Source organism: Cervus canadensis, chromosome 10 (assembly GCF_019320065.1).
Source record: "Cervus canadensis isolate Bull #8, Minnesota chromosome 10, ASM1932006v1, whole genome shotgun sequence".
Lineage (NCBI taxonomy): Eukaryota > Metazoa > Chordata > Mammalia > Artiodactyla > Cervidae > Cervus > Cervus canadensis.
This window is the reverse complement of record NC_057395.1, coordinates 16,026,128-16,038,178: the sequence shown is the minus strand read 5'-3', so window position 1 is coordinate 16,038,178 and position 12,051 is coordinate 16,026,128. Positions and strand designations below refer to the sequence as shown.

General features: G+C 40.4%; 1 long non-coding RNA gene across 1 annotated transcript in view; it reads left to right on the top strand.

The window, feature by feature from the left end:
- Positions 1-11,187, top strand: part of LOC122448837 — a 424,697-nt gene extending 413,510 nt beyond the window's left edge. The window contains exon 3 of the long non-coding RNA XR_006271781.1: positions 10,968-11,187. This is a non-coding gene — a long non-coding RNA (uncharacterized LOC122448837). The remainder of the gene's footprint in view (positions 1-10,967) is intronic.
- The last annotated feature ends 864 nt before the right edge of the window (positions 11,188-12,051 follow it).

Here is a 12,051-nt window from a genome sequence, read left to right as displayed (position 1 = left end):
AATGATAACCCTATATGCAAGACTGCAAAAGAGACACAGATGTAAAGAACAATCTTTTGGATTCTGTGGGAGAGGGCGAGGGTGGGATGATTTGAGGAATAGCATTGAAACGTGTATATTATCATATATGAAACAGATCACCAGTCCATGTTAAATGCATGAGACAAGTGCTCAGGGCTGGTGCACTGGGATGACCCTGAGGGATAGGATGGGGAGGGAGGTGGGAGGGGGGTTCAGGATGGGGGACACATGTACACCCATGGCTGATTCACATCAGTGTATGGCAAAAACCACTACAATATTGTAAAGTAATTAGCCTCCAACTAAAATAAATAGATTAAAAAAAAAAAGAGGAGCTTTATTTTTTTTTCGCTTTCTGCCATAAGGGTAGTGTCCTCTGCATATCTGAGGTAAATGATATTTCTCCCGGCAGTCTTGATTCCAGCTTGTGCTTCCTCCAGCCCAGCATTTCTCATGATGTACTCTGCATATAAACTAAATAAGCAGGGTGACGATCTACAACCTTGATGTACTCCTTTTCCTATTTGGAGCCAGTCTGTTGTTCCATGTTCAGTTCCAACTGTTGCTTCCTGGCCTGCATACAGGTTTCTCAAGAGGCAGGTCAGGTGGTCTGGCATTCCTATCTCTTGAAGAATTTTCCACAGTTTATTGTGATCCACACAGTCAAAGGCTTTGTCATAGTCAATAAAGCAGAAATAGATATTTTTCTGGAACTCTCTTGCTTTTTTGATGATCCAACGGATGTTGGCAATTTGATCTCTGGTTCCTCTGCCTTTTCTAAATCCAGCTTGAACATCTGGAAGTTCACGGTTCATGTACTGTTGAAGACTGGCTTGTAGAATTTTGAGCATTACTTTACTAACATGTGAGATGAGTGCAATATTGCGCTAGTTTGAGCATTCTTTGGCATTGCCTTTGTTTGGGATTGGAATGGAAACAGCTTTTCCAGTCCTGTGGCCACTGCTGAGTTTTCCAAATTTTCTGGCATTTTGAGTGCAGCACTTTCACAGCATCATCTTTCAGGATTTGAAATAGCTCAACTGTAGTTCCATCACCTCCACTACCTTTGTGATCACTAGCTGTAGTGATGTTTCCTAAGGCCCACTTGACTTCACATTCCAGGATGTCTGGCTCTAGGTGAGTGATCACACCATTGCAATTATCTGGGTCATGAGGATCTTTTTTGTATAGTTCTTCTTTGTATTCTTGCCACCTCTTCTTAACATCCTCTGCATCTTAATATGTTAAAATTCTTCTTAAATCTTAGCATATTGTTCTAAAGAGATATGAAGCACCTTCAAGGCTTTTCTCTTCTTCCTGAAATGTGGTTTTTGCTAATGTTCCACAAAATAGCTTCATATTCCTCTTTGGCTGTTGATTACATTGTCTGCTCACTTTGCCCTGGATGTATTCCTGTAATCCTAAAGGCATCTTCTTTTATAGGTGACAATGCATGTGTCTACTCTTGTACATAGATCCTATGCTTTGTTGAGGGGATAGTCCACCCCCTGGCTTTCCATTTACGTTTTGCCCAGTATCTTGAGGCCTATAGATTCTAAGCAGTTTTGGGAAGTGGTTAAGAGTGTGGAGCAAGGAGTCAGACTGGCTAGTTAAAATCCTCATCCCACTGCTTCCTTGCTCTGCCACTGTGGATATATCTCTTTATCTTTCTATGCCTTAACTTCATATCTGTAAAATAAAGAAAACAGCTTTATTTTTCCTTCTTGGCAATGAGAGTTTCTAATTTTCCTCTGGGAAAATTGAACATTGTCAGAGAAACCCGGAATGAATGTAAGATACCTTTCCCTTGGGAATTTGATGTTCACTCATTCATTCATGTACTTATACAAACAAAGTTGGTTCCTAGGGCAAGCTGACTGTGTCTATGAACTCTACAGCTGTGGAAGCCCAGTATTCATGGAGTGTGTCTAGGATATTCCAAGAATAAAGCCAGGGAAACACTCCTTAGCATTTCTCTGAAATATTCCTTTTATTGTCCTGGTCCTTCCTCATTAGAAAAAAACCTTATTTCTGTACCACAGATGTGCTCACAGATGTGGTCCTCATCTCATACCGGCCTCCTAGATAAAGCCAAGAGGTTCTGCTGACTGTTCCTGGATATCAGTCATTCACCTGAACTAGAGAGCTCTCCTGGGCTCTGACAACTGAGTGTTGTCATGCACATTATCCTTGTTGATGGACAGAAGATTCCAGCAATTTCAAATATCCTGGTCCTTTTCTAACACTTATTTAAAATTAGATTCAGAGTGAGGAGGCAAAGGAACAACAGATGTTTCAACTGCACATAATTATTTTTATTTAAAAAGCATAGACTATAGATGTCCTGATAACAAAGCCATCTGTTTCTCGAATATGCCGGAGAATATTTTATAAGCATAATCTACCTGCACCAGTAGTTATAAACAGTGGAAGCTTTTGAACAACTATCTACTGAAATGACTATTATCTTTGCAGCGATGCCTGTGCTAATTTTAAATGGCTTTGAAAAATTTATTCACTGGCTTTTCTTTTCATTAACTTATTAACTAAGGCATGTTAGCCTGTGAATCATATCACTTATTTTTGGAGTTAAAAGAAAGTCATGCTATTTAAAATATAATTTATATCAAAGAATGTAAAATAATTTCTGTTCAAAAATAACATAAGTAGCATTTGCCAATATTTTAGGTTCAGAAGGCTATTGAACTTCTTGGCAAATGTTTATAACCTCATAATTTTGCATTATTGCCATCCATCAGGTACATTTTCTAGATAACACATCTTAAAATTCTAAAATATCATTGGAAGAAAATTTGGAAATCATTTAGTCCTGCCCTTCTTTGATGATTAAATTTCAAACCAGACACTTTTTTAGGTGACTGATTGGTAGGCTTTCTGCTCTTCTTTAAAAATAAAGTTTTTTTTCAAGTTCCTTTAAATCATCTTCTTCCCATATTTACTAAAAGCAGGGATGAAGTCAAAGGTCACTGTTCTGACAGATGCCTGTACAGATCAGATTCCTAGGAACACGAAACTACAGCTTTGGGGCTCAAATTCCTTAAGAGTGACCACATTTATTTCTAATTTCTTCAGCCCCATGAGCTCAAACAAAGATCTTCTACTGACGATCTTTCTCTTTTGCTCATAGTCATCTTGAGTAATCCTTGTGATAGCTGTCCAATTGCATGCATTCTTTTCTTCTAACCTTATCTACCCTGTCTTGTGCTTTAGAAATATCCTATGTGACATAGTGATTTTTTTCATATTCTTTGGAGGGTGGTAGATTGCTACAGACCTTGGGGGATTGGGCAGAGCCGATATTTCAAAGGTAAAGAACCATTGCAAATATCACTTCTTCCAGGTACAGTGTCCCCTTAATTAGATGGTGGTGGTCACCTGAGAAGTCCCCTTCCCTGCTGCTGATAAGCAGACCTTGGACACAGAAATCCTTCCAACCTGATTTTGAAGCTGAGTTTCTTCATTTCCTAGTTTCCTGACCTTGGACCGTTTTGACCCTCTGGGAAATGAGAACCAGGGTGCCAAGTTCAACCCTGAGATGATATAAAATATTATGGGTTGTTGCTGAATCTGACACATGGGAGGCATGCTGCATCCTCAGTGCCTTGGGAATGGGCTCCTGTTAGTAGTCCTAAAAATTTCTAAATGAATCCTACACTATTTGACCCTACTTGGACACCAAATGAAAAACAGACAAGCCTCCTTCTTACCCTATGGGTGGGCTATCACCCCTCTATATACTGATTCTTTTTCATAGGAAAAGGATGTCTTGAATGTGGCAGGAAACCAAGCCCACACGGCAGAAAGTCACAGAACACAAGATCCTCTTTATCACATCGCATGTTTCTCTACCACAGATGTGCTCACAGATGTGGTCATCAGCAGAGATAACTAGTTCACAAGCCCTCCCTGGAAACTCCTCACAGTTCTCAGTAGAAAAGTGACTCTCAGCCAAGTTCTGCACTCAAGCTCAGCCTGTGATGAAAGCATTTCCAACTGTTCCACACCACAAAGAATCAGAGAGGAGAAACAGCCCGTGGTGCCTTCCCAATGATGAAGAGGATCATCTTAGAGGCTAAAGGGCTTCCCATGTGGCTTAGCGGTGAAGAACACGCCTGCCAGGGCAGGAGACTTGCAGGAGACACAGGTTCAACCCCTGGGTCAGAAAGTTCCTCTGGAGGAGGAAATGGCAACCTGCTCCATATTCCTGTCTGGGAAAGTCCATGGACAAGAGGAGCCTGGTGGGCTACAGTTCATGGGTCACAAAGAATCAGACATGACTGAGTGACAACATGAAAAGGCTAAAAGCCAGTTAAAGCAAGTGTCTATCATGGCCTCTTCTTTCCATTACGTCTGTCTGTCTGTCTGTCTGTCGTCTTTCCCTCCTTCCTTTTCTTCCCCTCGCCCTTCTCTCCCCTATCATTTTCCTCTTTTCTTTTATTCTTTTCTTTTTCTTTTCCTTCTCCCTTCTTTATCTCCTTTTTCTCCTAATGGAAAAAATATCACTTTATATCAGGGAAACACTGGATATCACCTATTCACTGTTGCATATGTTTCTGTGGGGGGGGGGGCACATTCATTCAAATCTGAACACTGTAATGACTTCATTAATGTTATTGGTGATCTGTGATGACATTGTGACCACAGATGTCTAAGCAGGCTTCCTATAATAGTATGGTCCTGAGAAGTCAATGAAGTAAGTATGTGGAACAATGTATCTCTTAGATTAAGAACTGTGGCCTGACTTAAACTATGGCCTGACTCTCTCTTTAGAAGCAGAGCCTGAGAAAGGGCTTCAGATGCGTGTGACTCATTCATGTAGGGTTCTCAGGAGAAAGGGGTGGGTGGTGAAGGAAGCAGGTATGGTTGGGGAAGGGGCCATGTGGTCTTTGCTGGATGTTGCTGGCTTTAGACTGGTCCAGTCGAGGCTCTGGAGTATGACACCATGGACCTGTTTCTCTGTGGAGGTGACTGACTGGCCTTTTGCAGTTTTCATGTCAGCCAGTCATTGGAAGTGGGGTGTGGGAGGTGACCTCCTGGGCAAATGGCAGTGTTTTGATGAGGGAAATGCTCTGGAACAGGAGGCAACTCTGGGCCATTAGCTATGACAGAAGGATAATTCATTAGAATTAAATGCATTTTAATTTCTCCAAACAATGAGTCTACACCGAAGTTTATGATTTAAATATTTAGTTAAAACTTCTGGGGGTGCTTAGCTACATTTTCAATCATCCCACCTCAGTGGTCATGCACGGACAGGGTGAAGATTCACAGAAGACCTTCTAGGTTTAGTTTTTAATGTACGAGCCTCAGCTACATTAGAGTGTAAAAGGAGAAACAGAAGAACAATGATAACAGCAGTCAAAGCCTTCATTAAAACTATGCCCATAACTAGTTCATCAGCTCAACTGTTTTTTTTTTTTTTTTTGCCGACGCAAGAGTTAAATCTTCTCATCGGTGTTCTTCTCTTGGATTGTCTTAACAACATTTCTACCTGTATAATGTTACCTTTACTCATAAAATCCTAGTTTTCTTTAACTGGAAGCACATTAAAGTTTCTCTTTGCCATCAAACGTTAGTTTTTTCTGCTACTCAAATGGAGAACCAAAATTTTTCCACTTTCTATTAGAATTTATAAGATTGTGTTTATTTTCCCCTTAACAAAACAAAAACCTATACTTTGGCTTTTCTGTTTATCACTCTTTCCTTCAAGTTCTATTAAACAAGGAAAATGTAAATTAACATTTTTTATTTGAATGTAAATTAACATTGTTTATTTTTTATATTTTGCAATCTGGACATCTGTAAGGGCGATCTCGGAGATTCAGTAACCTATTAGAAAATGAAACTGATCCTATGGTTAATTAATATCTGTTGTCATCATAAGTGTATCCTCCTGACAATTTCAGATGTGCCTCCTTCCTATATAGGCTTCCCCATTGGCTCAGTGATAAAGAATTTGCTTGCAATGCAAGAGACACAGGATCTCTGAGTTAGGAAATAGTCTGTTTCCCTTTGTCTTCTTATTAAAATGTTGTCCAAAAGACTGTTCTGATTTAGCATGCTGCATAATACAATTTATAGAATAAAAAAATTACATTGTCCTGTGATTCAGAATTCTCCCATGGCAAAATGGCCATTGTCTTCTGCACACTGGACAATAGCAATGCTGCAATTCTTTTTTTTGGGTCCAGAACAATCAGAGGCACTCCTTAACTACCTCTGGTTTATTCTCCTTATTTAAGTGAAATGAGTTAATGACAAAGTAATGTTCAAAAAATTAAAATGATGACAAAGTCAAGAGCCAAGAATACGCAATGACTAAGGCTTTGCTTCTGTGGCTTGAGGGGGTGGGAGGCACCACCCTCTGAGGTGTCTGAGTGGGTCACCCAACAGATGTGCCAAGGACTGGGAAGGAAAAATAAGTTGAACAACTCTTCTCTTGGGACAAGACCCAGAGTTCCATTATTTGTAGTGATAAAAATAAGGGTGGGGATTAGGCTAAGTAATGAAAAGGAAGAAAAAAGAATGGATTGGCATGAAAGAGAAGACAAGAAAAGGGTGTTTCAAATGTGATGACTCTGGTTTCCACTCCAGTTCATATTTCTTATCTATATGAAGATCCAAGATCCACTCTTCTTTTGGATAGTCCTGCAAGATGTCTGCATACTCCAGAAAACTGAAATGTTTGAAGAATGCCTAGTCTTTTCTTCTTTGGCACAAAATATTAAATATGTTCATATAAACAACATTAAGTTACAAGCCATTTTAATGGCTGATTTGGTCTTAAAAAAGTGAACTTTTTTTTTCCTTTTTTGAGTGTTATGTTGAGATATTAAAGGAAAATAGAAATTGATATGTCAGATCCCAGATTAATCTAGTTTTGGGTCTTTCCTCCAGCATTATGAAATTATGTGATGCTAAAACTATAGCCGTTTTATGGATAAGAAAACTGACCCTAGGGTCATGATTCTTATGCTACAGGCATGCAGTAAGGCTGAGCTTTGATCCTGGATGATGCCAACAGAGAAACCACACTCATGGACATTGCTGCAAGCATGATAATAGGCCCCCAGCTTCCAACAGGCCTGTCTTGCTCCCTCCAATCTTTTCTTCATCCTAAAGCCATGATCTATCGACAATATGAATCTAGTCATTTATCAACCCTGCTGCTGAAAATGCTTGGATATTGTCATTGGTTGAGTTGTATGCTCCCTCTCAAATTCAGATGCTGAAATCCTAACCCCCAGTACCTGGAAATGTGATCTTGTTTGGAAATAAGGTCATAGCAAATGTAATTTTTTAACATCATGAGGGTGAACCCTAAACCAATATGACTGGTACTTTTATAAAAAGGGTACATTTGGTCACAGATATACATATATAGTAAGAACACCATGTGAATATGAAGATAGCCATCAATAAGCCAGAGAGAGAGGCCTAGAACAGACCTTTCCCTTGTGGCCCTTAGAGGAAACTGACCTTATTGACACCTTGATTTCAGACTTCCAGCCTCCAAATCTGTGAAACCATACATTTCTGTTTTTAAGCCACCCTACTTGTGTACTTTGTAATAGCAGCCCCAGCAAACTTACTCTGCTTCCAGTATTAAGATGATGACCATTCTGTGAACAGGAGCAGAGGAGTAGCTAGTAAAACTAAGACCAAATGTAGCTCAAGCTTGGCATAGTTAATTTTTCTGAATTGTCAATGGGCTGACAAAAAAATTCATTGAGTAACTGCCATTGTTTAAGATGCTGGATATTTGACTGTGAATCTAGGTGACACAGTTACATGTTCTTAGGGAGCTAACACTAGACAAGTAACTATTACACAAATAACTAATTATAACTACAACAAGAGTCAAGAGTTTTGGTGAATTGTTCTAAAGGATGGAATAGTTGGGGGTGGGGAACCAATCCTTTTCTTAAAGGAATCGGAAAGCAAGAAAGGCTTCTTTAAGGCAGTCCTGGTTAAGTTTATATCTGAAGGATGTGGAGATGTTGGCTTATGGAAAGAGATGCTGGGAGAAGTGGCGTTAAGGACAAGCAGTTATGAGATCCCCAGGCCAGAGGCAGTATGCCACTCCCGAGTCAAAAGGAAGTACAGGAAAGTTTAGGTAGAAAGTAGTGCTGGATGGTACAGGAGAAGCAGAAAAGAGTCAAATCAAAGGTCAGGAACACTTTCAGAGCTGACTGTTAACTGCTCCCTCAGACTGCAGCATGGAGAATGGATCTGAGGAAGCCACGTGATAGGTGATGGAAGGATTTAAGAAGTAATCCACTGATGTAAAGAAGATGTGGTACATATACACAGTGGAATACTACATAGTCTTAAAAAAAGAATTCCCCAGTGGCTCAGCAGTAAAGAATCTGCCTGCAGTGCAGAAGATGCAGGTTCAATCCCTCGATTGGGAATATCCCCTAGAGAAGGAAATGCCAACCCACTACAGTAATTCTTACCTGGGAAATCTCATGGACAGAGGAACCTGGTGAGCTACAGTCCATGGGGTTGCAAAAGAGTCAGATATGACTTAGCATCTAACAGCAGCAACAACAAAAAGGAATGCGATAATGTCATGTACAACATGAATGCCACTAGAGATGATCATACTAAGCAAATTTATGTCAGAAGGAGAAAGACAAATATGCAATACCAGTTATGTTTGGAATCTAAAATATGACACAAACAACTTATCTACAAAACAGAAACGGACTCACAGACATGGAGAACACACTTGCGGTTGCCAGCGGGGAGGAAGGTGGGGGATGGATGGAGTGGGAGTTTGGGATTAGCAAATGCAAGCTATTATATACAGCATGGATAAGGTCCATGTCCATGCTGTATATAATAGCAACAAGGTCCTACTGTATAGCATAGGGAACTATATTCAATATCCTGTGATAAACCCTGATGGGAAAGAATATGAAAAAGAATGTATATATGTGTAACTGAATCATTTTTCAGTACAGCAGAGGCAAACATATTGTAAATCAACTATACTTCAATAAAATAAACGTTTTAAAAAGGAGCTAATCCATTGACTGAACCCAGTGGATGAGGTCCGGTAATTGAATGGATGCTGTGGAGGCAGGAGACAGGGAGGAATGTGTCATGACTCTGGTTTTCCAGTTTGTCTCACTGAGTGGAGCATGCTGTTATCCACTGAGATAGGAAATATTAGATGAGGGCCATTTTTTTTTTTTTTTTCTAACAGGGGAAGCAAAGGACAGAATATGACTTTTGTGCAGAATCCTAGCATTTGAAGCGACTCTAGGATGTCCGATGTTGCCTGGACCATCAGCCTCATTGTTAGGGGAGGTCTGAGCTACCAAAATATAATTTTGAAAGTCAAATTTGTAGGTGGCACCTGAAAGCATAGGAGCAGATGTGCTCACTCAGCAAGCCAGGGTAGGAGAAGAGGAAAGGTCTTAGCACAACTGAGTGACCCGACACTTCCAGTTTGGGTAGAGGAAGAGCAGTCAGCCAGGATGACAAGGGTGACGAGACAGAACGGGGAGCCTCCAGAGACACGTGATGTCATGGAGCTTCAGGAAGGAAGCAGTGGCTGTGAGCCTTTAAGCTATGGACCAATACATCAAGCAGTGAAATTTCTGGAAAAAGTCTATGCATTTTAGCCACATTGATGCTTAGCAAGAGTTCCTGTAAGGGCTGAGTGGAGAAATGAACAGATGGTGAAACAGATGTTGTGGGTGTCTCGTTCATATTCCTTTTGCAGTCACTTCTGTATTCCCAAGGCTGCTTTGCTTGAGGTATGTATGTATGTGTGTGTAAATGTGTGTGTGTGTGTGTGTTTATGCTGGAGAGCGCCCTTAGCCTAACCACAGACCAAGTCAAAATGACAGATCTAATGTCCCCAAAACACCCTTCCAACATGGCAGACAGGGATTTGATAACTAAATATCCCAGTCCCTTGCCCTTCAGTTGTAGTAACTCTAAAGAATATTCTACACTGTTTCTCTGAACACTAATTGCCCACAGTAGTAACTAGTTTAATAATAGTTAGTAGTTGTAACTAGTTTCATTTACTTTCTGCCCTTTCCTGGCATATTCTTCTACTCCCTCTACTGATATTTCTGGGATCATATACTTAAATCCCCATTTCAGAGGCTGGGGTTGTTGTTTAATAGGTAAGTTGTGTCTGACTCTTCTCAGCTCCATGGACTGTAACCCACCAGGCTGCTCTGTCCATGGGATTTCCCAGGCAAGAATATTGGAATGGGCTGCCATTTCCATCTCCAAGGGATCTTCCCCACCCAGGGATCGAAACTTAGACTTCTGCACTGCAAGCAGATTCTTTTACCACTGAGTCGCTGGGGAACCCGAGAGGCTGGGGTACCAGGAACATATAATGGAGGAGGAGATGGAGGTTTAAATGAAACTTAATGAGTTAGCTTAAGAGGGAGTAGAAGGAGGAGAAACAGAGTCGAGAATGCTTTATTATAATTGCAAAAGAATCCTGAACTTGTCTGGATGTTAGTGGAAAGGATATAGGAAAGATGGTTTAGAGAAATCAAAGAGAAACCCTTTATTCCCCCTCATGCTGTTGGTTAAATTATGAAGAAAACAAAAGGAAAGAAAAGCACAATAAGGTTTGCATCATAAAACTTAGAAGACCTCTTTGTAGGTGTGACTGAGGCAGCAGTTTCCTGTTCAGAAGAATAAAACCAGCTATTACGTTCATGGACTTTTGTGTGTTTAGGAATTTCCAGCATCTTTAGAATCCACTGTAACCACCCATGACACATTTTCCCCTCCAGATGTGAACACTAAAGACTAAAGACTCAGTTGTCAGTTGAATACTTTTGTATTATTTTCTCAGCAATTATTTTAAGGAATGCATTTGAATAAAATGCACTTTTGGCATCATTTTTAAGAATGGATGATGATTTATGCTTTTCTTGCAGGGACAAGATGGCTCTGGGCATGAGTCACGGCCGTACGATGGGAAGATTCCGATGGGAACCTTGCTCTTGCTGGTTGATCCATACCTTACATGGACTTGAGGCCGTGCATGGCTTTTATTAATATGTGCATTTTGCTTGTTAAGGCTCAACTTCATCTTTTCCTTCCGAACTGGAGCCCTGTTTGTATTTCACATGCACCTGATTCAAAATCTATCCTTGGAACTCAGAGTGGCTTGGGAATAGTCATTTGGAAAAGCTCTGATTATTTGTCAGCTAAAACAGGATGATGTGTTCTCAGCTGTGGTTGGGAAATGGGCTGTTTCTCTGCAGGGAAGCAGATTCAAATGCAGGCCAAGTTCTAATTCTTTACACATCTCTATCTCCATGGGGCAGCTTTGGTGCAAATCAAAATTGTCCCCAAGTCAAGAAACCTATAAACCACAACACAGCCCTATACTTTTCTCAATTGTGGAAGGAGTTGTTTTACATGTAGCCTTCAGATGTCATTTTCCCAGTGAAAAATGTGTGTGCCAAAGCAGATGTTCCTGGAAGCAATGCCAGAATCTTTCAGGAGGCAAGGTGAATGAACTGTAAGATTGATTCTTGAAGTTTTCCAGGTTAAAACCATTTCTGTCATTGTCCTTGGCACTGGTTCTCAAAATGTGTTCTATAGCTTTTCTTCTCAGACTTGACATGTGTACAAATCTCCTGGAGACTTGGTTAAACCTTATACTCCATTTCAGTAGTTCTGGGGTGGGGGCTTGAGCTTTTGCCTTTCTGACAAGCTCCCAGAGGAGGCTGATGTGGATCCATGTTGATTTCAGAATCCTACTCCAAGAAGTAGGGGAGATACAGAAAAAGTGGGTCTTGCAAGATGCAACACAAAGATTCTCTGGTCTGATAAGTTCAAGAAAAAAAAAAATAAGCTGCATTTTTACCTTCCTCTTCAAAACTCCACAAAAGAATGTGCTAAAGACTGAGAAGATCTGTCCTGAGAAGTCTGATACAAAACTAGCAGACCATAGAACCATATTTTTATATGCTATGCTATCTCTTTTGAACCCAGGGGAACTTGATTTTTTTG